The sequence below is a fragment of the Camelus bactrianus genome, chromosome 2 (assembly GCF_048773025.1).
Source record: "Camelus bactrianus isolate YW-2024 breed Bactrian camel chromosome 2, ASM4877302v1, whole genome shotgun sequence".
NCBI lineage: Eukaryota > Metazoa > Chordata > Mammalia > Artiodactyla > Camelidae > Camelus > Camelus bactrianus.
Genome location: NC_133540.1, coordinates 102,798,221 through 102,824,507, shown reverse-complemented (window position 1 = coordinate 102,824,507; position 26,287 = coordinate 102,798,221). Strand labels below are relative to the sequence as shown.

The following is a 26,287-nucleotide window of genomic DNA, read 5'->3' as shown; positions in this document are numbered from 1 at the left end:
GGACTGTTTGAAAGAATCTTGAATGGTTGCACAAGTGAGAATGAGTAAAGAGAAAAACTGTATTTCAATTCTCAACTATCTAATGCTCCTGTATGTACATAGTAACCTTTACTGAATTTATTGTCTTATTAATCCTTTGCACATCCAGAAGGTAGGAAGGGTCAGTTTGTCATTGTTTTTTAATTGGAGTTTCACTCAATTCAAAGCATTGCAGTGAACTTTGTAAAGAATACATGAGCATAAAAGACAGACTCCTAGACTTAAAGCATCTTTTGATGCAATGGGAAGACAAATAAATACACAGAATGTGCTCATTATTATGAGCAGGGCCCTTTGACTTGGCATACAGATGTGTTATCATCTGCATGAAATGGACCACAGACGGCATATCTGTCTCATCTGTGCCATGAACACCTCTGTTGTGCTATTTCAGACATTTCAACATTGCAGAAAGCCCCTACTTTGCTTTAATTACTCGTTTTGCTATCTGTCTTCCCTCAAATACTGTAAGCCTCAAAAATGAAGTCTCCGTTATTTCTACCTATTAATGTATACATGGTGCTTTATCTAAGTGCTCAATAACAATTAATAAATAACTGAATAAATAAATGCTATGTTTTCAGAGTTACTTTAACATGTTCACGATCACCTCAAATTTTGCCCTTTTTAAAAGTTTTTTTCTTTTAATAGCATGTTAGCTTCCCTTGGCTGACAAGTAATAGAACTGCTTGCATAATAGAGATTATTGAACAGTATTTCTCACAGGAAAAAATTAACAAATGAGGGTAAATTTGATTTGGGGAACTTCTTCATTCATGTTTTCATCAAAAGCCCCTTTCGTGGTACCACTTTAGGGTCGCATCTCCTTTATTCTTGCTACACATGTGTATTAAAGCTCCCGTGCTAAGGGCTGGAAGCAGAAGAGCAGACCAACCCTCACTCTCAGGAAGCTTACAGTCCACAGGTAGAGAAATCAATAAAGGCAACAAATAAAGATTACAGACCATGTTTAAACACTAACGCAAAGCAGAGTAGTGACAGGAAATCCTGATCCAGTCCCAAAGAGAAACTAAGAAATTAGGGCCAAATTCCAGAACTTTCAACTAACTGTCTTCATTTCAAAATGCAACCGCACCATCTCTGTAAGGTTGACTGCTAGGTATTCAAATTAAAATAACCTTCTAACTAATCTGATGACTTGCTTTTTGCTAACGCCAAGCAGCAAGTTAGGCACTGTATCTCAAACAGTGGTACAATACAAGGTTAGAGTTAAAAATTTAGATACAATAGCCTATCACAGAAAGCCAACCAGAATTACTACAGTTGAAGCCAAGGACTCTGAATTTTAACAGGTTTGCCAATGAATTTTCATGCATACCAAAATCAGATCCACTACCTCTTGCTGACTTTGCTTACTTAAAAATCACCTCTGAGTTTCAAACCTGGTTGTTTTAGTTGAAGGTCTTCTGTTCTGAATTCAACTCAAATATGGATTTTTAATTAATTATTTTGTAATAAGGTATCATATAAATTCAACAGGAAAATATGAGGTAAAAGCTAGGAGAGACTCTTTGAAAATTGCACCAGAGAGAATTCAGTTACTCTCATCAAAGAAAATAATATTAGATAGCACAGATAATTCCTTCTGACAGAAATTACTATTCTGGAAGAAAACATGAGCTCTATTTGGCAGCAGTATTCTGTGAAGTTTTCAGTGAATCCTTTAATATTTTTGAGTCTATGTGTTACAGTCTGTGCGTAAATAGACATAAGACACAACACAATAACCGAAGAAGGGTGATCCCACATAGCAGTCTTTTTAGCAAAACAAGGACTGGATTTGGAACATGCAGATCTGATGGTTACTCTATCATTTACTTTTTTATATTAAGTAGATCATTTAGTCCTTCTGAAAATTAAATTCTGATTTTGGATATGTGGACAACAGTACCTTATATCACACTTGCAGAAAAAGTATAAGCAATATAAACTCTAAAATGTTATTCAAATGTGTAAATTGAATAATAATCATTGGAGTGAAGCTCTTTCCAGTTCTTTTGATCTCTAAGCTATTTTTAAATATATTGTGCATTGTTATATAGTAAGTTATGTTAGCATCCATATTATCAATTTATTATCAATTTCAAATATTTATTATCAATTTGAAATACTCGGAATGATAATAGAATATGGAGGAATCTCTGTTGATTAACCATACCATATTATAAACTAACTCTAGGAAACAGAAATCATGAAGTAAATCTCTCTTACATTGCCAAAAATCTGCCAAGTGTTTAATACACTTTAAGAACTCAATTTCTTTAAATGTTTTTAATAGAAAACATGAAAGCTTCTGTTTCTCAAGGTAGAAGCCGCTAACATGAATTTGATCCCTTTCACAAAACCAACATGGGATATGCTTCAAAAGTGAGAAGATATGATTCTGAAAAGCCCAGAATACAACATAGAAATTACGAGAAACCCTTGGGGAGACAAAAAAATAACATGAAGGAGGTTCAGGTGGGGAGAGGGCTACAGGGCATAGAATAGGGACAAATATCTATTTGTGTATTTTTTTCTCCCGCGTGACCTAGATGAATTTTTGCCCAACTATTGTCACAGGCAGGAAAACAGCAGCACCATGCCAAATTGGCACAGAAACAGAAAACATTAACTCACAAAAAATCTAAACGAAATGACATTTTATTAAAAGAACTGCCTTTACGAAAACATAAAAACAACCTATAAGTTTTCCACAACCATATCATTTAAACAACAACAACAACAAAATAATGTCTATGTCATATAAATTCCTACAGAAAAAAAATAAATACATGATGCTACTAGCTTATTTTATGGGCCTAGTAAAATCCAGACTCTAAACCTGGATAAGGGGTGTTCATGGATGCTAACATAAATTATTATATAACAATACACTAATATATTTAAAAAGTAGCTTAGAGATCAAAAGAACTGGAAAAAGCCTCACTCCCACCTTTACATAAGAAAAGTGCAAACAAAAATTAGACAAACAGCAAATTAATAATTTTCTTTAACCTATCAGATAACTGAGGTCTCAATACAAACAGCTATTTCTTAAAGATATAGCTGGTTTGGTTCCAAACCACCACAATAAAACAAATACTGCAATAAAGCAAGTCACATGAATTTTTTGGTTTCCCAGTGCATATAAAAATTGTTTATACTATACTGTAGTCTATTGAATGTGCCATAGAATTACGTCTAAAAAAGCAGTATACATACCTTAATTTAAAAAATACTTCATTACTAAAAAATTCTAATCACCATCTGACAATGCAAGGTTGCAAGAAACCTTCAATTTGTAAAAAAAAAAAAAAAATACACTATTTCCAAAGTGTAATAAAGTAAATAAAGTGCAATAAAACAAGGTACGCCTGTAACCTAAAATCTGGAGAGAAAACAGGTGCTACAGGGAAGACTAGCATTTGCTTACCTGGCACATATACTATCATATGCCATTTAAACTAGTAAGAAGATTCAGGTAGTAATATTTAACAAATTTCTAAAGGCTGTATGTGGGCCAGTGTTATAGTGTGAAGTCCCTAACAGCCTACAGGTACAGTGTGTTCCATGCTTTTATAGGCTTTTCCTCCAGGAAACTCACCTGATGCTAACTGGGAAAATCAGGGGAAATCCTAAAAGAGTTTCTACCACGGTGCTGGCTTGGGGAAGAACAGCATTCTATTTTCAGAATTCTATCCTGATACATCATTGATATTTCTCCTATAAAAAAGATCCTCTTATTATAAGGTGAGTTTAGCAAGGTTGCAAGGTAAATGCCAATAAACAAACGTGAATGAAAAAACTATTTAGCATCAATGAGCAATTAAAATTTTAAAAAGAAAATCCCATTTACAATAGCACTAAAATTATTTATATATAAGGTAACCAAATATATGTAAGAGCTATGTATTAATCCAGTTATCCAGAGAAATAGAACCAATAGAGGGAGGGAGTGTGTGTGTGTGTGTGTGTGTGTGTGTGTGTGTGTGTAGAGTAATGTGCTTTAGTTGAAGCCTAATGATTTAAATGTTAATGTCATCTTTAAAATACCTTTACAATGACATTCAGACTGGTGTTGATTACTTATCTGGATAATGTGGCCTAGCCTAGTCAACACAAAATTAATCATCATATCTCTATACTGAAGACTATAAAATACTAATGAAAAGTTATGAAAGAAGATCTAAATAAATGAAGTATACCATATAAGTGGATTAAAAGAGTCAATATATATTATAGATGTAAGTTCTAAGAAAATTAATCTACAAATTCAATGCAATCATAACCAAAATCACAGCAAGTATTTTGGTATATTTTGCTAAGCTGATTCTAAAATTCACATGAAAAGACAAAGGAAGTAGACTAATCAAACAATCCTAAAGAAGAACAAGGTTGGAAGACTTACACTCCCCATTTCAAGACGTACACTATAAAGCCAAAGCAATTATGGCAGTGCGATGCTGGTGAAAGAGCAGGCGTAAGTTAGTGGAGTAGAACAGGAAGTTCAGAAATAGATCCAGATGAAGATAATCAATAGATTTTTGATAAAATTACAAGAGCAAATTAATAAAAATGGATAGTATTTTCAACAATTATTGCTAGAACAGCTGGACATCCTTATTTAAAAAAAATAAACCTCAACATACAACTCATACCTTTTTCAAAAATTAACTTGTAATAGATCACAGGTGTAAATGCAAAATGTAAAAGTATAAAATTTCTAGAAAAAAAGAAATGACAAATAAAATAACACCTGTAAGACTTTAGGTTTGGTAGTATTTTTATGACACCAAAAGAAACATACATAAAAGAAAGAAAAACTTGGTAATTAGGACTTCATGAAAATTTAAAACTTGCTTTTTGCAAAGGAAACTGTTAGAAAAAAAAGACAAGCTACAGACTAGAAGAAAATATTTGCAAATCACATAGATGATTAAACACTTGTATACAGAATGTATTAAGACTTCTTAAAACTCAATAATAAGGGAAAAACTACACAATAGCAAAAGACTTTTTAAAAAAGATGTAAAATACCTAAACAGATACTTCACCAAAGTAAATATTAGGTGATAAATAAGCATAAAGAGTCTCATCATCCTTAGAATTAGGAAAATACAATTTAAACCATAATGAAGTATTACCATATACCTATTAGAAGGGCCAAACATATAAAAAAGAAATACCAATCCTGCCAAAACAATTTAACAGTGAGAGGAGGAAATAAATCACAGCTCATCCTTTGAGTCCAGAATTACCCTGAAACCAAAACTGGTCTAAAACATTATTAGAGAAAAAAATTACATAAAAATCAACATTGAAAACTTTAACAATATATTAATCAATCAAATCCAAAAAATATAAAAAGGAAAATAAATCATATGTAAGTAGATATTACCTCAGAATCAGGGATTGGTTTCACATTTGAAAACTAACCAAGGTAATGCACAATTATGAGAGAATGAAGTAGAAAACAAAAGTCAATAATTGAAGAAAAAGCTAACAGATTGGCTAAGCCCCAGAATCTGAGTACAAACCATGCACATAAAATTCTTGGTTAATTGCTAAACTGCAAGTTCAGGTAAAATGCCTGGGAAGCTAGACAAAAGAGGAAGAAGAAGAAAGAAGAAAGAAAGAAATATACACACTTTCTTCTTTTAATTTCTTTCAAAACATGTTGAGTATAAGAAGTCAAACAGAATGTGCACACTGTGTGATCTCATTTATATGACATTCTAGAAGAAACAAAACTTATCTTTAGTGAAAGAAAACAGATCATTAGTCATCTGGGGCAGGGGATCAAAGACAGAAATTGACTGCAAAGGGTCACACGGGAACTTTTTGAGGTGATGGAAATTTTCTATATCTTCATTGTGGTGATGAGTATACAGATGTATACACTTATCAAAACTCCTCATACTGTACCCTTAACATGGGTGCACTTTATTATATATAAATTATACCTTATTAAATATGATTATGAAAGACATAAAGTAAAAAATAATACTGAATTTGACAAAATATAAAAAAGAATTTTGTTCAATGAAGGATACTATAAGCAAAGTTAAAAGATATTGAAGACCAGGAGGGATATTTGCAATGTCTAAAATTAACAAAGTATTAAGAATACACAAAGTATTGAGGCTATACAAGGAACTTACAAAAATTAATAAGGAAAAAACAAGAAACCCAAAAGAAAGAATGGACAAAGACTGCATGTTTGAAAAAGAGGCTCATCATCACTACTAAAGTAACAAATTTCAAAATACCAGTTTTCAAAGTGACAAAAATCAAAAAGTTGAGTAGTACCAAATATTATAAAGTATAAAGGTGAAATTAAGCTGCCAGGTTTGCTGCTAGCCCCATAAATTGACTCTGAAAAGCAATCAGGAAGTACTTAGTGAAATTATATATGTGCATATGACCTACAAAACCCTCTTCTCGTAATACTAAGTGTTAATCATAGGAGATTAGATGACTAATATGTGGCATATGCATGAGATGAAACTCAAGGCAACAATCAAAAGAATAAAACTAGATGCACAGTAGAATTAATAAATCACAAGAAAACATAGTGTTGGGTAGAAGACCTATTAAACAGAATAAGATGATTCATAATAATTTATGTAAACTAAAAATACATGAACACGTACATATACAGAATAACACTATATAATTTTCAACGATACATTCAACTCAAAGTCTAACATGTATATGAGTGGAGAGGAATGCCAGTGGAGATGAGGAACCAAGTAAAGTTAGTAATTATGAAAAAATAAAAGGATTTGCACAGATTGACATCAGAGAAGTATAATAAATTCTCTGCACATAAAGGAAAAAAAATGTATTTCATTCATGCTTCTCAACACTGTTGTAATGTTGGGTCCATATCCTTGTATCTGAGTTATTACTCTTTTCTCAAGTGATAGTCTAAACTATGAAGACAACAACAGTATTCTAAGCATGTGCTTCGGATTACTGTCTTTCTTCATATCAAAATGGATACAGCATTCTTAGGGGGAACGTCAAAGGATCATTTCATCAATACTTTTTCCCCTCTAAAGAGGATATTTTCATTTTTCATGGTATGTGACATACTGCCAAGACTCATCTTGTTTTAAAATGAGAAAATATGTCAAGAAGCATAATTCAGTTTAGATGAACATTATGAAGTAATTATATTTCTCATTTCATAACAATCAGTTGTTGACGGTGGAGTAAGGGTATCTTACATCGTCTAAGAATAATCTACAAATCTCTTGGAGATCTACTTTCTATCTCAGTTTGCACCCACTTTTATTCTTTTGCAAGAATTGTTAGTACCTTTATTTCCACGTGCAATTTTTTTTCACGTAAAATTCTGTTGATAATAGCTTTATGAAAGTGTGTCATTCTGAAGCTCTTTCTCCAGTGGAGGAGATAAGACTTATAAGAATAACTGTAAGAAAAGCAATGCATCATAAATGACACCCTTTCCTTTAGAGGATAAACAAATTATTAAAGAAGGGGATACGAAGGAACAAACAACATTTAAGTTGGAACTTGAAGTAAGGGAAATACAGATATTCTAAGATGGAGGAGCAAGATATTCCAAATAAAGAGAACAAAAGGAGGTAGGAATCTAAAGAGTATATAAAGGAACTGCAAGTATTTCAGTTCACACAATACACTGTACCATGTGGGGAACCATATGAAATAAGATAGCAAAATTAAGTTGAAAGGCAGATCATAAATAAAGAATTTGAATTTTTATTACATACAATTTGGATAAAAGGTAACGGCGTATCAGAAACAACTTAGGAATATTAATCAGTTACATGGGATGAGCTTAGAGAAGAAATGAAATCAAATGAAATGGGGAGTTTGGTTAGAAAGCTATAACAACTTATCTCAAAGTTATCAAGAGATAAGGAGAGCTTGAAATAGGGGAGATGCTATGCAAATAGAAGAGGAACAATGCATATAGAAAAAATCTTCTAAGAAATGAAAAGCAATTGGGTGAAGGAGATTAAATTAATAAGTTAAAATAGTTTTTATTTTAGTCTAAGTGACTGGTGGTACACTTAATTCATTAATGGGAAGAAGGAAAATGTAGAAGATGGGGTGTGAAAAAATATATATATATATTGGTCTCTGCCCCTAGTTCCTGCTAATATTTGGTCTTTTACCTCAGTTTCTAATACAGAACTTCTAAAACTCGTATTAGTTCCCTGAGTGATTGGAGAATATAACACAGATCCCCTTAGAATTTCCAGGGCGACAGAAACTCCTTTTGTTCTAGTGAGGTGACTCTCTACGGGCTCCTGAATGGGGCCCTAGAAAGAGCAAGTCATGATTAGAAGCCTGGAACTTTCAACCCCACCCCTCCATTTTCCAGAGAGGAGACAGGGGCCAGAAAGTTGAGTTAATAATTGATCCTACCCGCATGATAAAGGCTCCATAAAAATCCCAAAAGTACAGGGTTGAGAAAGCTTCCAGGTTGGTGAACACATATACATGGCAGGAGGATGTCATACCCCAACTCCAGGAGACAGAAGCTCCTGCACCTGGGAACCTTTGAGGCTTGCCCTGTGCATCCTTTCATCTGGCTGTTCATTTGCATTCTTTAAAATATCCTTTATAATAAATTGAGAACAATAAGTAAACTATTTTCCTGGGTTCTATCAACCACTCTAAGTAAATTACTGAACATGAGGAGGGTGCCATGGGAACCTTTAATTTGTAGTCAAGTTGGACAGAAGTTGTGGGTGACCTGGATACCTACTTGCAACTGGCTTCTGATGTGGGGGGCAGTCCTGGGAACAGAGCCCTTAACCTGCGGGGTCTGTACTGACTTTGGTTAGTGTCAGAATTGAATTGAATTTCATCAACATCTGACAAGTTGATGTTGGAAAACTGGTTAGTGTGGGGGGAAAAACCCCAAACATTTGAAAGCCAGAGCAGTAACAGAGTAGTGAGGAAATAAAAGACTTTCCTTTCCAGACATTATGTTTAGCCAAAAATTAAAAAAAAAAAATGTATTCCAGACTTGGTTTTAAATGTCTAAGATATCTTTAACAGGAAATGTTCAAGTAACAGTTGGATTACTTAAGGTAATGCTAGATGCTATAACAGAAAAACCTTGACATCTAAGTGGCTTAACAACATAAATGTTTATTTCCTCTTTGTGTAAAGCCTAGTAAGAGAGTAGGAGAGGGGAGGGAGTCTGCCCCACAGATATTTAAGTACTCTGGCTGAAAAATATCTATCATCTTTAATATATGGCTTCCACTGTTTCTCTAGGTAACGGAAGGCATATTCTTAAACTAGAGTAGAGTTCATCAGAAATGATGACACTCCAAAGGAGAAAGTACAGAAAGAATGGAGTCAAAAACCAGACTCCTAAAGATCACATACTTTTTTGAACTAAGTTTCAGAATGAGAAGTACGATTAAAAGGCTCAGTATCACAAAATCTAATGGAAGGGTCTGAAGAAAAAAGAGACAATAAACTGTATTAAATCCAAAGAGTGGGGCAAGGAAGATGAACAGAGAGAAAAACTATGGGAACTGATGACTATGAGACTACTATATCACTTTCTAATCGTGTGAATTTAATCACTTTGAGAGCAAAAACTATATGAAAAGGGATGAAAGAATAAGTGAACTGTAAGAAAGTTCAATCCATGTAGATATTAATGTTTATAGGTAACAGTAATTTAAGAAGAAAGGTTCATGTACCAGAATGCTGAATGCTGAAGTATATGATGGGTTACAAAGAATGCTGTTCAACTGGCAAACTGGAATTCTATGAAAATATTTCAAATTTGAAGATTAAAAATCCAATTCAAAAGAAGAGTATAAATACGTAGCTAAAAACTGTAGGATTGACAAGCAAGGTCACAGAGAAGGTTAAGAAGAAAAGAGTTGGGAGAATTACTGGAGTATGATGTTTAAGAAATCTAGAAAAAGGAAATCAAATGGACAACAACAAAATCCTCACAAAAATATGACTTCTTTATGAAGAAAATATTTAAATTATTGAAAGATAAAAAATAAAATATGAAAAGATACACATATTCTTGGATGGAAACATTCAACATCATAAAGATGACAATTCTTCCAAAATCAATCTTTAATGTGATACAATCCCAAATGTAAAATGTCAATAGATTTTGTTTTATTTTGGTTTATTTTGTAGAATTATATATGCTGATTCTAGGGCTTAGATGGTAAAACAAACACAAAAAGCTTGGAAATTTATTTTAAAAGGCTAGAGGAGTTCGAAATTTGTAGAAACTGACAGGTATATACAGAACAGATAAACAAGATTATACTGCATAGCACAGGGAAATATATACAAGATCTTATGGTAGCTCACGGTGAAAAAGTATGCAACAATGAATATATGTGTGTTCATGTATAACTGAAAAATTGTATTCTACACTGGAAATTGACACAACATTGTAAACTGACTGTAACTCAATAAAATAAAATAAAACAAAATAAAATAAAATGAAATAAAAAAGACAAGAAGAGAAATACGGGTGCAATGGCTCTCTCAAATGTTAAAACATTTATTTCAGCTACAGTAACTAAATCAGTGTAGTGCTTAAGCATGAATACATAATGTCAATGGTATAAAAAACTCTGAAAATACACAACACATTTAGAAGTTGCATATATGATAAAAGTGGTATTGCAAATTTGTGTAAAAAAGATGGATTTTTCAATAAAAGATGTTAGGACAACTAGGTTACCAATTTATTGCCTTGATCATCTTTCTGTCACAAGTATTTTACTCTAATTATTCAACCAACCTTTCTCTTCTTCACATTGATTATCACTTTGCCTCATCAGTCCAACAGGATAAATTCTCAATAAATCAAATATTTTAAGTACATGAAATGAACATTCATAAAATCACTAAAAGAAACCATGAGAAAATTTTTAAATAATCTCACCTAGAAGCCATTCTGTTCACCAAAAACAAACAGGTAAAAAAACATGACCTCACTTAAAAAATCATGAATGGTAAAATCCTACAGGAATAATATCAAAAGACAAACAAATTGAGAAAAATAATGGCAACTGGTATCACAGGCAGTATGTCAAGTCTTCAACTCCTTTGAGAAAAATCCCTTAAAAGAAATTTGCAAGTATATAAACTGGTAGTTCATAAAAATGAAAATATGAATGGTTCTTAAACACGAAAAAATTTTCAATCCTAATAAAAGAAATAAAACTCATAAGTATATTGAGAACATCGTTTTTTCCTGATAGGTTAGTAAAGACAAAAAATTGATAACACATTGTGTGGATGAGGATGGCGGTGTAAGGAAATGGGCGTTCTCACATACCGCTGGTGGGAATGTGTATGACAGTATAACTTAAAGGAAACTTTGGAAGCATCTATCAAAATTACAAATGCACATTTTTTTTTACCTTTCAGGTATACTTGCACACAGACATAAAAGGCTATTTGTTGCCACATTGTTTTATAGTATCAAAGTTAGCAAACCAAATGTTCTAGTGTGTCTATGATGAAAATGGATTGTTTTCAAAATCAGAAAAAAATGCAATAACTGTTTTAAGATACAACAATACACTCACACTAAGACGGCAGACCATTGGAGAATGGTTATGGAAGAATGGTCTGATGGTTGCATTTTGAGACAGTAAGCATGCCTAGTTCTCTTAGTGATTTAGAAGTGAAAAAAATGGCTTTCATTAGCGAAAAGAAAAACTGACTGCACAGGTTACAGCTTCGTAAAGAAAACTCAGTTACTAAACCAGCCCTTAAGCACCTTAGGTAATGTTAAGTCCACTTGTATCTTAGGCCATAAGCTTTTTCAAGAGCCTCTGAAAATGTGTGAGGTCTGAAAAAAATAAATATATTGACTAACTTAAGCATGAAAACTGCATAATTAAATTCATTTTACATAAATGTGTATACAATTTTGTATATCAATTAAACAAAAATTTAAATCACTTCATATTTATGTATAGCAACATTTAACTGCAATGTAAGTTCATTTTAACATGTTGGCTTCAGCGCAGGTCTGGGTTTCCAAAAGGAAGAGTATCTAAAGACCTTTAAAAGTCTCTGAGACTTACTTCAATGAAAAGGTCTTAGTTTAAAAACTATAGATAATTTTAAAATAATAATAAGTGGAAACAAAGTGTTCATCAACAGTGAATGGATAAACACAATGCAGTACACACATACAATGTAATACTATTTAGCCATAAGAAGATGGAAGTTCTGATCATGCTACCACACTGATGAACCTTGAAAATGGTATGCTAAGTGAAATAAGATGACATAAAAAGACAAATACTGTACGATTTTACTTATATAAAATATCTAGAATAGGCAAATTTATAGAGACAAAAAGCAGATTAGAGATCAGCAGGGTCTGGGGAGAACAAGGAGTTATGACTTAATGGGTTCAGAGTTTCTCTATGGAGCAAAGAAAAAATTTGGAAATAGTGGTGATGGTTGTACAATGGTGTGAATGTAATTAAAACCACTGAATTGTACACTTAAAAATGGAAAATTTTCTGTTATATATTTTACCCAGTAAAAAATGTTTTAAAATGAGGGAATGGAAAGTGGTTTATAACTTCTGACTGCTCTTTTAAAGATAATTTGTACTAAATTAGTTGATGAATTTGCTTCTTTTCTACCTGATTCTAAGCATCATAGAATGGTTCTGATAGTTTGTATCTGAAGCACTTCATTTCTGAGTCCAAATAAGTTTTAATTTTATTTCCTCAAGTTTTAGAACACGCTTAACTAACAACAACAACAAAAATACATTCCACTTGATAATATAATAATTTCATTTGCTGCTACTCTGAATGTTCACACCCATATGCCCATAAGCACACAAATTTATGTTAATTTCACAAATGCATGAATTTTCCTAGGCTGTCACAGAAATTAGATTATATAAAATATACAGCAATGAGATTTTACATATATATGTGTGTGTATGCATGTAACTCAATGCCCAGCACAGAATACTTGGTAATGCATAGTGGTACATATAGAACATAAACTATAGATAGAGCTCTATTTAGACCTACACAAATTTCAAAAAGTAGTGTGCAAATTCAAGATAAAGCTGTAAGTACTTTATTTTAGATACATCAATGTCTTAAATCCTCTTTTACAAAATTCTTTCTCCAGATTAATGGCTATTATGATGAAAGTGTCAATCTCTTCATTGTAAATTCAGCTATTGAAAAATACCTTTAACAGCTAAGATTTGAAACAGTCTTTTTTCAACAAAAGCATTAACTGGAAATTTGAGTTGTCTAGAATTTTCTGTATTCCATTAGTAACATAAAGTGGCCAATGACACAAAGCTAATATTAGAGTTCCATTACCAACAAATGTCTATAGTTTCTTCATCTTTATCCCTCAATAGTACTATAGAATGAGAAATATGCTGCAGAGTAGAAGTTTCCAAATGCAAAAAAAAAAAAGATTCACTTATGATGACATTAAGGGAAAGAAGATAAGGATAGCATTTTACTAATGATGAAGAAAACTTTCAACAACTGGGTCACAAAGGACATTCAGCTCAACTTTTATCAAAGATCCAACTAAATAAGAATATTGCTCTCGAGGCATTCTATTTAGCCCAGTTTTTCCATATTGCAAATTAGTTATAGAAAATATCTGCACAACATTTTCCAAACATTCTATTTTTTAACAGATCATCTTTTCAATAACGCCCACTATTGGTCATTTGGTAACCATTCTTTACTGACACTTGAAGGCAGTGTGAGTTTAGCAGCAACCTTAGTTAGTTAGAAAAAGAGTTGAAATTTTTCAAATTGTTCTTGGCTTCCAATTCATATTGTATTAATCTGTTCAGGCCACTATAACAAAAAAAAAACCATAGACTGAGTTGCTTAACAAAATTTCTCACAGTTCTGGAGGCTGCAAAGTCAAAGATCAAAGTGCCCGCAAATTTGGTTCCTAGTGAGAGCTCAATTCTAGATTTGCAGTGTGTCCTAGCTTGCTGTGTCCTCACATAGGGCTCTAACCTCTTCCGCTTCTTATACTAATTACGTTGATAATTCTTATACCTCTACTACTATTCCCGTTATGCAGGCTCCACTCTCATGGTCTCATTTAAACTTAGTTACTTCCCAAAGGCCCCACCTCCTAATACCATCACATTAGAAGTTAGGGTTTCAACAAATGAATTTTAGATAAACATAAACATTCAGTCCACAATACATACTTTGAAATTATATTTAATTTGAAGTTAACATAACCATATTTCTAAATATCTTCACATTTAAAAAATTGTCACCCTTCATAATTTAACTGGATATTTTCGTATGTTCTCATATATTGGTATGCATCAGACTCACCTGGGGGAGCCCGTGCAACATAAAAGTGAGATCCAACCCAAACGTACAAGCATAAATAGAAAGTAATGAAAATAATTAACTTGGGTTTTCTATAGATGAGAACTATTGTCAGCAAAAAAAGAGGAATCTTCCTATATAAATAATCTAAAAAAGATATTGGGAAGTTAAAAAAATACCACTTTATATCAAACTCATTTGCAAATTCATAACTAATTCTTGATTATTATATGCCTTCAATCTCTCTTGGAAATCTAATTCAATCTTCAAGTCATATTCGTTAAACATTAATGGCTCACTACAATCATATATTTGTTTATAAAAATCAGAATATATACTTTTGGGAATAAGTTTCATTAACAGGATGAGATAGTGTTCTTAGAAAAGTAATGATGATTAAATATCCACAAAAGTTTTTGTAACATTCTGTTTTATGTGTTCCTATACTGCCTCATGCTGTTTGTTGCCACATCTCAGAAATACCAGACAGCAAGGTAGGGTTTGGAGAAGGACAATAATAATAACAGAGCACAGAACAGATTTATAAATGTAAAGATACAAAAGGTCAGAACTCCTCATTCTGAAAGACTGAGGTTGAAATAACTGAAATTGTTGTAAACAAAGGAGACATGGATAAGGTGAACGTGGGTATTTACTGAATTCTAGATGCCTAGGAGGTAAATCTAGAAAACAGTATACTCTTTGAAAGTACATTGCTGTCGCACAGATCAAGCAAAGCAACCTGCCAACTAAAGGCAAAATAGTTTCCAGAAAAATTTAAGTGAACTTACATATTCTAGATCAACATTAAACTATGAAGGAAAGTTAAAAGTCATTTAGGTCACATCTCTACTCTATGGCATTTGACATCAGACAAAATAATCATGCTTCTTCAGAGGCAGCACTTAAAAATTAAAAAAAAAAAATCATGAACCAACTACCAACATGTCTTACATTAGAAATAATTTAGATAACTTGTAATTTTATAAGTGAACTAATATATTGGATATGAAAATGTAAAAAATGTAAACTTTTTTTAGAAAATGTCAAATTTCATTAGATGCGGTAAACAGCGTCCCTCAAAGATGAAGAGTTCAGATAGCATACGGTCCTAGCAGCCAAAACCCCTTTTATCCATGTTGGCTGTTCTCTGTTCTTTCAGGAAGACTGGACTTGTGCCACAGGAGAGTACCTATAATTTTCTATCGGACCCTGGTGGTCATGCAGCAAAGTATAACTTGGTCCATTAATCCTGAGCAGAGTGAAAGTATGGAGTATTCTGCGATCGCACAAACATGCCTCGAAGCCTTATTGGTATTCATAGCTTCTCTCAAGTGTGTGGTAGACTGGAGATGGCCAGTCCTTATTATTCAAACCTGGATCACTGGCAGCTTTCCTCTCATTCATCTTCTGGGAAAACCCTGTGCCACAGTTAGAAGAAATAGTAATGTGCTCCAATTTCCTTCTGTTCGCTTATCCCAAGACTTGAGAATTCTGAATGGCATTTGGCCCAATCCCGGAAATTTTATTCCACATTGATTTTGCCTTTCCTGAGCTTTTTATTTTTATTTTTTCATTTCAAAATCTGTACCCTCAAAATCACCTCAAGATCAAGCACTGAAATCAGTGCCGATGTCCCCGGACCCTCTTCTTGAATCATGTTCTTTGAGGGTTTGGTACTTCTCAAAACATCGACTGATTAAAAATTTTTGGCTTTATTTTGAGACCATTTTCTCATTTTAACTCGTTTGAGTCTCTGTGTTTTAATAAATAGTATCTTTCTTAGGATCTGTGTCTGGCTTTCCTCACAGACCCCGCCGAGAGCCCGGAGTGGAGCAGCCTATTTCTGTGCTCTCCTGAGGAGGCTCATTCCCCAGCCCTCCCTCATCGTGCATTTGTTCCGGGCTGTCAGCTGCCTGATGTTTTGATGTCTCTCTCCATTAACTAACTCTTGCCTTTCAACCACCGTGCTTTCGGTTCTTGTTTACTGCCATCCTTGTCACAGTGCTTGGCTTACTCTTCCATGTCAACAGAATCCTTGGCAACTTCTTGTGTCATTTCTTGCCCCTCCTCCTCCACTTTCCAAAGATAGCCTGTCGGCAGTTCAAAGTATGGATTTTCTCTCTGGTCGCCTAGACTTGCTCAGTTTAATTATTAGTAAGAGGCAGAAGGCCGACACATAAAGGTAAGTAACCACCTACACTGTCACTGAAAAGGCACAGGATTAATTTCTATCCAGGGTGCCCGAAATCTCAGATGAGAGATTCATTTCTGATTTCAGAAATTGTAATATTTTTAGGTGAGCTTGATCAAATTGTAAATACTCTCTTCTGTTTACCCTTAGGCTTTTCTACACATACTACTGTGGTGTTTACCATATTATACATTCTATCTAACATTGTATTTTCATAATTAATTATAGTAAATATATAATATAAAAGTTAATTTTATGTTTCTGTGTCCCCAGGAGACTGTAAGCCATTTGCATAGGAATAGTGTTCTAGTCCTTATATTTTAGTGTCTATGGTCATACTTGATGACAGTAGGTCTAAATATATAGGTGTTGAGTTAACAGACACAAAATATAGGTGGAGAGGTGACAAATTTACACCACTGATTTCTAATGCATCTATTTCAACTCTAAGAAGTATCAGTTAGGAAACTGAGTCAGTTGATACAATCGAAAGCTCAAATAACAGTGGCTTGAGCACAATATGGTGAATTTTTCTTATATAATGAGAAGTCCCAGGTAAGGAAATTCCTGATATTGATTTGAAAGTTCAAGGATGTCATGGCTAACATCTCAGCAATATTCGAGGCCTTTCAAGGTGGCTGCTCCAGTTCCAGCCATCATGTGTACCTCCCAGGAATGAGGAGGAAAGAAAGGGCAAGAAGGAAGGTAAGACAACATCTTTATCAAGAAAGCCGACTTTTCCCAGAAATTCCATCAGATTTCTGTTTATATTTCATTGGACAGAATTATGGCCTATTGTCTCCCATAGCAACACGAAGGATGAGAAAACGGGGGGCTTGTGGGGTTTTTTCTTTTACTTGACTCCACAAGTAGGAAGATAAGAATGAATATTGAATAAGCCACAAGAAATTTCTGTCACAGAGGGGTACTGAGGAGTGCTGAGAAAGAGTCAATTTAAATGAAAATGTCAGTGTAAGTGAAAGAGAGCAAATGACATCAACTGATGGCTGCTTCACCATCTTGCCCAGTACTGGCTGACAGGAGTCAGACATTTTGGTCTATAAGCCTTAAAGCCTGACTGAGGCATGGGCTTCATGGGAATCTTAACACAAAATCTTTCTATTTTTCATTAAGTCCCTTTATGGGCTTCATCAAGAAAGTTTTCTTGAGCACTTTCTATATATCTGGCTCTGTGATACATTGAGTACTACAACATAGTACTCGCCTGCGAGCTGCCCACCTTAATCTAATCTTTGCAACAACGGAAGTGAGCACAGGATCTTGTGGTAGTCCACTGAAGAAGCTCTTAACTCAGACTGGTGTGTGCTTGTGGAGGGAGAGTTCTGTCAGGGAAGGAGTGTCACAGAAGGAGAAAGTGGAGCTCACCAGATGAAGTGCAGAACAGGGTTACTGGCATAGAGCATCAGTGCATGAAGGCACAGGAAGGCAAAGAATGTACAAAGCATTCTGAGATTTGTCATTTTTTCAAGTGGTGCAAAGCACAGAATTCAAAGGGTGAGGACAATGGAAGTGAGACAAACTAGAAGAGAGGTAAGAAAAAGCAAAGGGTCTTTCTGAACAATGAGACAATGAATAATTTTAAGCTGGTATTAGTTCTATGTTTTAGGAAAATTATTTGGGTGCTACCGAGGACAGTTTATTGGAGACAGGTAACACTGGAGAGAGGGAATTCAGTTAAAGGAGTATTTCAATTGTTCAAATAAAAAATATGAAGGCTTAACCCAAAACAGTATCAGAGGATTTGGGGATAAAAAGAACTGGATTCCACAAACATTAAACAAGTCAAAGAACATAATCACCAAATGCTGTGTGTGTGTGCGTGTGTGGTAGGCAGGCAGGGGAATAAGTGTAGAGATGGGGCAGAAATGAGAGTAGAAAACTAAAATAACTCCCATTTCTTCACTTATTCATGGATTCAATAATGATGATTGAGATGATTTTCCTAAAGGTAGTGTGTGCTTGGGGTAGTGTGCTACATTAGTAAGACATAATAACCTGCAGCCCTGTTCATACTAATGTCTATACATCTGACCCAAGCACAGCAGGACGCAACTCCAACAATAAAGTCACTCAGCCATTGAGAAACCGAACAACATGCTCCTGAGTCACGGCTGAACAGCCTACTTCCTAGAGCAAATCTCAAGGACCAAAGGAATAATATGAAACCACAGATTTTCTTAGGCAAAGAACAAGCTTGTTCACACCATGTTTCCATGCTGAGTTATTTAGTAGCCTTCAAAATGACTTATTAAAGAAATGAAAAACTTACTACATCAGCCTCTATAGCAATTAAAGAATAAAATCTGGTATCTAAAATATGAGGGAAAATTCCTAAATCATAAAGAAAATGATGCAGTCTTCACAAAGTCAATCCAAGTAATTAGATACTTATATAAGAACAGCAAGGCACGTAGCAATAGACTGTGGTCCCAGCTCCAGAGAAAACCTGCACAAATGGTGAGCTGGAAGCATGCAACAGTTCCTAAAATTTGCATACTATTATCCTGTCTTTATATTATGCATAAAGGTGCCTTAAGGTTCACCACCCCAACAGTCCTCGTCACTGCTATTACCAGTTCAACCATGCTAATAACAAGGAATCTCGTAACACCACCTGGTTTGCAAAACTTGTATAGAAGAATGAATTTCCAAAGTAATTCTGGTTTCCAGATAAGAAGAGCATCTGTATTAAAAAATCCAGCTCTTCTTTTTCAAAAGACTAGTTTCCTCTGTGTTTGTGTATTGGAAGATTATTTGACCTTAAGGACGGTGAAATTGACATATTAGCAGAAATGAATAAGTACGATTAAAACAAATACAAAGCATAGTGGTTACAAGCTCAGTTAAAGTCAGAAAGACCTTGACTAGAATCTTGGCTTTTGAACTTACCCAGTTTCTTAGACTCTCTAAGCCTCATCAATAATATAAAAATAATATCACCTAGTTCACAGAATTGTTGTGAGAAGTAAATGTTCATGAGGCAACTGGCCCCAAATCTGGCAAAGAGTAAATGTTCAATATATATTAATATAAAGGATGAATTAATAACATTCTGCAAAGCAGTGATTTGCATCCTCTTTTTACAGGAGAAAAGATTAACTTCTCCAAGGTCACAATGCTAGTAAATTTGAAAACCAAATTCAAACACAGGTCTACCATGGTAGGTTCGCTACTCTGATATTTTTTTCATTCTATATTTTAGAAAACATCCTTTCAACAGGCTAGGATTTAATGTAATACTGTGCTGAGCTTATGGCTTCAGAAGTCAATGAAAGAGGGAACATACAGTAGAAAATGAAAGTAAAAGCATTCTACTCCAAACAGCTCAGTATGATAGCCCTACAAATGACCAAGTTTAGAATAGAACCTATAAGAAATGGTGTAAGAAATGGTTAAAACCATCAAGATAATTTAAGTGTAGAGAAGGGACAGTAGGGGGAAGTATAATTGCAATTATCAAATGTACAGAAATGTAGTTTAAAATATTACGCACACTTTCACTTTGCAAGGATGGTTTAATTATTCCCAAAGTACTAAATATTAAATGCAAGAAAAAATGACAGTTATAAAATAGGCACTCTTCTGCCAAGTTTGAATGAGAGTTTATAGGAGTGGGGTGATTTCAGGAGATAGATGAGAGCTCTATTTATGACTCAAGGATGAATTATTGTATTTACATTGGCAAGTTCTGTGGTTATAGGGGGATTATTTTTTTCACACAATGAGTATTTCAAAACAAAATGTAATGTTTGAATTCTCATGTTTAATCATTAAAGTGCCCATATTACCAAAAAAGAAACTGTTCATAGTAATTTGCCACTTAACAAAGTTATTAACACCAAAGAATTTGATTATCCTGTACACTTTTATCTCAGTATATAATTTCATGCTTACCAAAGGATATATTATTGGTCATCAACTTGAACTGAAGGAGTTTAGGAATTAGTATTTCCAAATTCTACTTTCGAGCTAACCACTGATTCCAGATATAACCATAGATAAAGAAAAAATTAAATTCATTATTTCTAGATAGTTACACAGCACACTGACCAGGTCAATATAGTATAAAAAGAAGGCCTACATAATAGCAAAATGAAATGTTAAAAACAGTGTCCAAAATAGATAAGCAACAAGGGTATACTGCATAGCACAGGGAATTACAGCCATTATCTTGTAATAATTCATAAGAATATAATCTGCAAAAATACTGAATCACTAATCTGTACAACTGAAAATAACATAATATTATAAATTAGCTATATTTCAATAAAAAAGGAAAAGTATTCAATGAGTATTTTTAAAAATTAAATTAAAAAAAATAGTGCCTAAATTTCTCAAAAACATGATTATACAATCACACCAGGGGGCGCTCTTAACACTGAAATGATGAATGACATTTTAAAACACATGGTGGCCTCATCTGGCCAAAATGATTTTTCTAAGCAGGTATAATACTTGCAACAAATACTCATCTCTCCAAAATGTTTACTGGTAAGACACACATTTTCTTTTGCATCCAACTGCTTGCATTGTTAAGACTATCAAGTTAGTCTTTTAAGTAAAACATTTTCGGCTGATAGAAAACATCTTATTTTGGAAACATTTGTCTATTTAGACTAGCATCTCTCTTATTCTTTCTGTGACTGGGCTAGTTTTGAATAATAAGTAGAATGCTTAAGAGTACAAAAATTTTAAAATGGTTTCCTTGTCAAGTTTTTACAAAATTTCTTTAGTTTTTTTGTTCTTTCATAAAAAGGAGGAGATTCTCAAAATTATTATAATGTGAGTATACTGGGCCTTTTTCATATTTTGTCATTACCTTGTAGGAACTCTGAAGCTCAGATGCTCTCCTCAGGAAGTTCAAGATTCAGGTTCCTAAAAATATAATTAGAAAATAAGTGTGAGGTTTCAAGGAAATAGAAAAAGTCTAAAGGAAAGGGTGGGCTATATCACCCAGAGAAAATCATCATAAACTACTCCACCAACAGTATGTATTTTTATATATGTGACACCTGATTAAACATAAGAAGTAACTTAAAGTTGAAAGGAAAGAATCACAAAGTATGTAGAAGGAAGAAGACATAGCTACCTGTCTTCCTACAGTGGTAGAAAAGGAGTTTGTAAATTTTTCTCAACCCATGTAGTTGAGATAACCCCTTTTAGCTGTCAGCCGCTTCCACGAGTCACTGTTCACCTGTGCCCAAGTTCAAACGGGGTGAGTTCTGGTCAAGGTTTACCTACTATGTGTGGAGAAGAGTATGCAGGAGAATGTTACGTTCAGGGAAGCAGGCTCAAACCTTTATGTAGTTTGTGCTCTAAATCAAACACACCATCACACTAATGTCTCCAGTCCCGGGGACAGGAACTTTTCTTCTCATTCTATAACAAAAGTTTAAAGTAAAAATACACCTGAAAAAAATGATACATTTATTTACTGTTTTAGACCTAATGTATGTGAATGATAGGGAGTCCTACCCACCCAGAAACACATATTAACAGTTTTCAAAAATGTGGGTGAGAAGGAAGAAAAAAAAAAGAACTCAGTCTGGAAAGAGGCCAGGCCCCAGAGAAGAAAACCCTGCAGGGAGACTATGTCAGGAGAGGGGTCAGGTGCCTACCGTTACCTGCATTACCCCTTCTTAATCTTTGGAGTGAAAGCTACTACTGAGAGGTTCATTAAGGCAAATGCAGCCTTGTTTGGTGAGAAGCAACATCTGACATGAACCAATCTGGCGTATTGTAAAACCACAAGAATTTCCATCAACAGCAAAGTCAGAGTGATGGGTTGGAGTTTCATGTTGCCCATCCTGTTAGAAGCAGGCCCTAAGTTGGTTGGTAGAAAATGGAGATAGAGTACACTTCCCATTAGGATGGGAATGGTTGCCAGAGAGCCACCAAGTAACCTATATCTTAGATCAGGTCCTTGTGCCACCTGAAGATAAGGATACTAACCAAGAAATGGTGAATTAAAAAAAAAAATAACAAATTGGATATTGGGTATGAGAGAACAGGAAGCATCAAGGATGACACAAAAGTTTTTGATCTGAGTAACTGAAAGGATAGAGTTGCCATTTGGTGGCACTGGGAAACTATGGGGAAAGCAGGTTATTTTGACGTTTAGGGGAAATAACAATTTTGACTTTGGATATGTGAATTTTGAAATGCCTATCAGACATAGCCAAGAGGAACAGTATAAAGTAAGCAGTTGGCTGGATCGGGATGGAGTTTAGAGAAGGGTATCAAGTTCTAAACATAAAACTGAGGGTTGTCGACTCACTGACAGCATTTAAAGCCATGAGACTCAAGTGGACGTGAGTGCAGACCGAGAAAAGAGTTGACAAAGACTAGCCCTGGTGTGGGTAGACTCGTGGGTGCCTCCATCATCCCTGTCTCCTGATGGTCATGTCCTTGTATGATTCCCATTCCCCAGAGTGTGAGCAGGACCTGTAACCTGCTTCAAACCAACAGACTGTATGACAGCAGGTATGTGAATGATGCCGTGTGATCACATTTTTACATTATAAGGTTATAGGGCCCATCGTGCTGGAGTTTTATCTTCACTAACTGACTTCTGTGAAGCAAACAGCCATGTTGAGGAATCCACTGGACAAAGAATTGAGGGAAGCCTCTACCCGGCAGCATGTAAGGCCTCCAGCCTCCAACCAACTAGAAATGAAGCCTTACTACTACGCCTTAAGATAATAAACTCTGCCAACAACCTGTTCAAGCTTGGGAATAAATTCTTCTCTAGGCAAATATTCAGATAATACCCCAAGCGCCAGCTGACACCCTGATTGCAGTCTTACAGAAAACCTAGCTGTGCCCAGACTTCTGATCCAAAGAAATGGAGATAGTATGTATGTTGTTTCAGTCCTCTAAGTTTGAGGTAATTTGTTATGCACTGATAAAAAAACAAACGCAAGTCCTGAGCTACTACAATATTTAGAGGCCAGAGAGCTACAACAGAGCCAGGGAAAAGGCCAAGGAAGAGAGACTGGCGAGGTAGGAAGAAAACCAGAAGAAAAGCGTTTCTCCAAGAGGCTATTGCCAGCTTCCTCAGAGAAATCTGAAACAGAGAGAAACAGCAGAGAGAAAGTTGAGTCTGCTGACCTGCTAGAGAGACCCTAAGGTAGTCACCACTGAAAGGGACGTGAGAAGCCGAGTCTGAGCCACCTCCATTCCAGCCTCCTTCCGAGGAGCCAGTGGTCAGAGGCACTGCTCAGTAAAAGACATTCAGCTTTATCAGGCTCCCTGGAAGACCCAATTAGTGCCGGAGCTGTGCTGATTCACTGTTTATAAAGATGTGATAGTTGGTATTTCAAAACTGGCTAACACTTAATACTAATCACAGTCAGTTCATTTTAATTACTAAGTAGCTAACATAACCTATTTTTAAACTTTTGTTTTTAGACATGCTTAGATTGGCTTTTAATGTGCTTTTTTAAAAAAAATCAATACAACCAAATCTAATGAGCATATATTATGCACAAGGCCCTGAATTAACTAGGTAGAGCTCAGTGAAAGAGGCTGCCCTGCCGCTTTCTGTACATCTATAATTTGTATGCAAACTTACACTATTTATAAAGCACTGTCACACAATCAAAGACTGTGTTGTGCCCTAATGTGATTAGTATTCAGCTTTTATTTAGATTTATCTACAGTGAGCATCCTATTTTCCTATAAATGCTTTGAAAGCAATTTCTTTCTTATTCATTCATTCAGTGAAGATATATTGAGCACTTATTTAGTTATACAGAGGGCAAATTGGACAAAAAATACACCAGTATTCAATGCTCCTGTTCTATAAGAACAATACTATCTAAACTGTATCCCTTTTTCTTTTATGTCCTCAATATTATTTATCTATGTCTGTATAGTTATGTGTTATGTGTACACACACACACAAATACACACACACACACACACACACACACAGTTGATTCTTGAACAACACAGGGGCTATGGGTGCCAACCCTCAGAGCAGCTGAAAATTCTCCTATACCTTTACAGTCAACCCTTTGTATCTATGGTTCCCCCATATTCTCGGTTCCATACTGCGGACTCAACCAACTACAGATCATGTAGTATTGCAGCATTGAAACAAATATACCTGTAAGTGGACCTGTGCAATTCAAACCTGTGTTGTTCAAGGGTCAAATATATATATAAACATATACACATATATACACATTTACTCTTCCCTAACTTATGTATATAGTGTGTATATATATATACATGCATATAAATATTATATATCTTTAGTGTGTGTGTGTGTGTGTGTGTGTGTGTGTATATACTCTATACACACTCTGTCTAACCTGGCAATACAACTCTTCCCCTTGCACCATCAGCTTTTCCCCAGGTTTTGCTCCATTATCAAGGCTAAAATTTTATCAGTTGCTTCTATATTTCCGTTTGTTCAGGTTAGCAGTCTTCATTACTCTCAGTAATGTCCTTAGCACTGTGAGGCAAAAGGAAGTGTAAGAGTAAATTATGACATGGAGGAGTTTTCAACTTATTTTATCACTAACAGCTTTCCTAATCTTTTTTGGCCAATCCTCACTTGAATGTATGCTCCTCCATAGCATTTACTCCTATTAGCTTTTCACTGAAATATTTTTTACCACATAGTATGTGCTCAATAAGCATTACTTGACTGGAAAGCTACTTTCCAAAATGATTGAGGTGGCTTGCATGAGAATATAAATACACATTTAGCCAAGCAAATGGAAACATACCATTAGATAAACATATATAAACTACAGCTAAATAAAAAGTGCCTACACAATGTTTAACCCATAGTTTTCACTCAACAATTTGTTTAATGAATAGAAGACAGTAACTATTTTTAAATATGTCCTATAACTGTATTTGAAAATTAAATCTAGCCCTGGGCTTTCTCACAGCTATTATAAAAAGAAAAATACAGATTGTGTAACCTTATTTCCAACAAAAAGAAGTACTTCATTTTATGAAAGGAAAAAAGTTTTTCCTAAGTGATAAGTTCTAAGAATATACTGCAAAGATAATTAGATTAAAGCAAAAATCAGAGCACATGTCTTCCTTAATGGGCTATAAAAAGATGGATACATTGACACAGAATTGGTAAAATTAAGGTGTTGGATTGAAATATACAGCTCTTTCCAGGATTTCTGCTGTGATTCTATCAACTATTACTCTCTGTGTTATTGATGCCTTTATTATACCAGGAATAATTATTATTTATTAGAACAAGTTGGTGAGCATTTTCAAGAATGGAAGGAAAAAAAAGCAGACCGCTAAATGAACATAAATGTATTGCACTTTTCAAAATGCACAATGTATTTATCTCACATGAAAAAACATGCCTCAATATTAATATCTATTTTCCACTCCTCTAAAGGGTAAGACTTTATTTTAATATAAAGTATCACATGAAGATACATTAAGTGAACACAATTTTAGCCTATAAAACACTGCAAAATGTAAATTAATTACTAACATTGTGAAAAAAGCATACTTCTTAACCAGCGCTATATTAGTGAGAACAAATTGCTTCTCTACATAGGCCATATTGCATTGCCTGCCAGTACCACAGCAAGCTGCTGAAGCCATTATCCCTAATGCATACAATCACTGGGCAGCCAGGCTTTGCACCACATGTCCATGTCCCAACAGGACC

At 34.5% G+C, this 26,287-nt stretch overlaps 1 protein-coding gene across 1 annotated transcript in view; it reads right to left on the bottom strand.

Annotated features, from left to right (window-relative positions):
• The window catches only part of COX7B2 (cytochrome c oxidase subunit 7B2), a 112,262-nt gene that overhangs the window by 44,756 nt on the left and 41,219 nt on the right, over positions 1–26,287 (bottom strand). Inside the window, exon 2 of the mRNA XM_010962599.3 lies at positions 21,446–21,501. The gene's annotated coding sequence lies outside the window, so the exon portion shown is untranslated. The remainder of the gene's footprint in view (positions 1–21,445; positions 21,502–26,287) is intronic.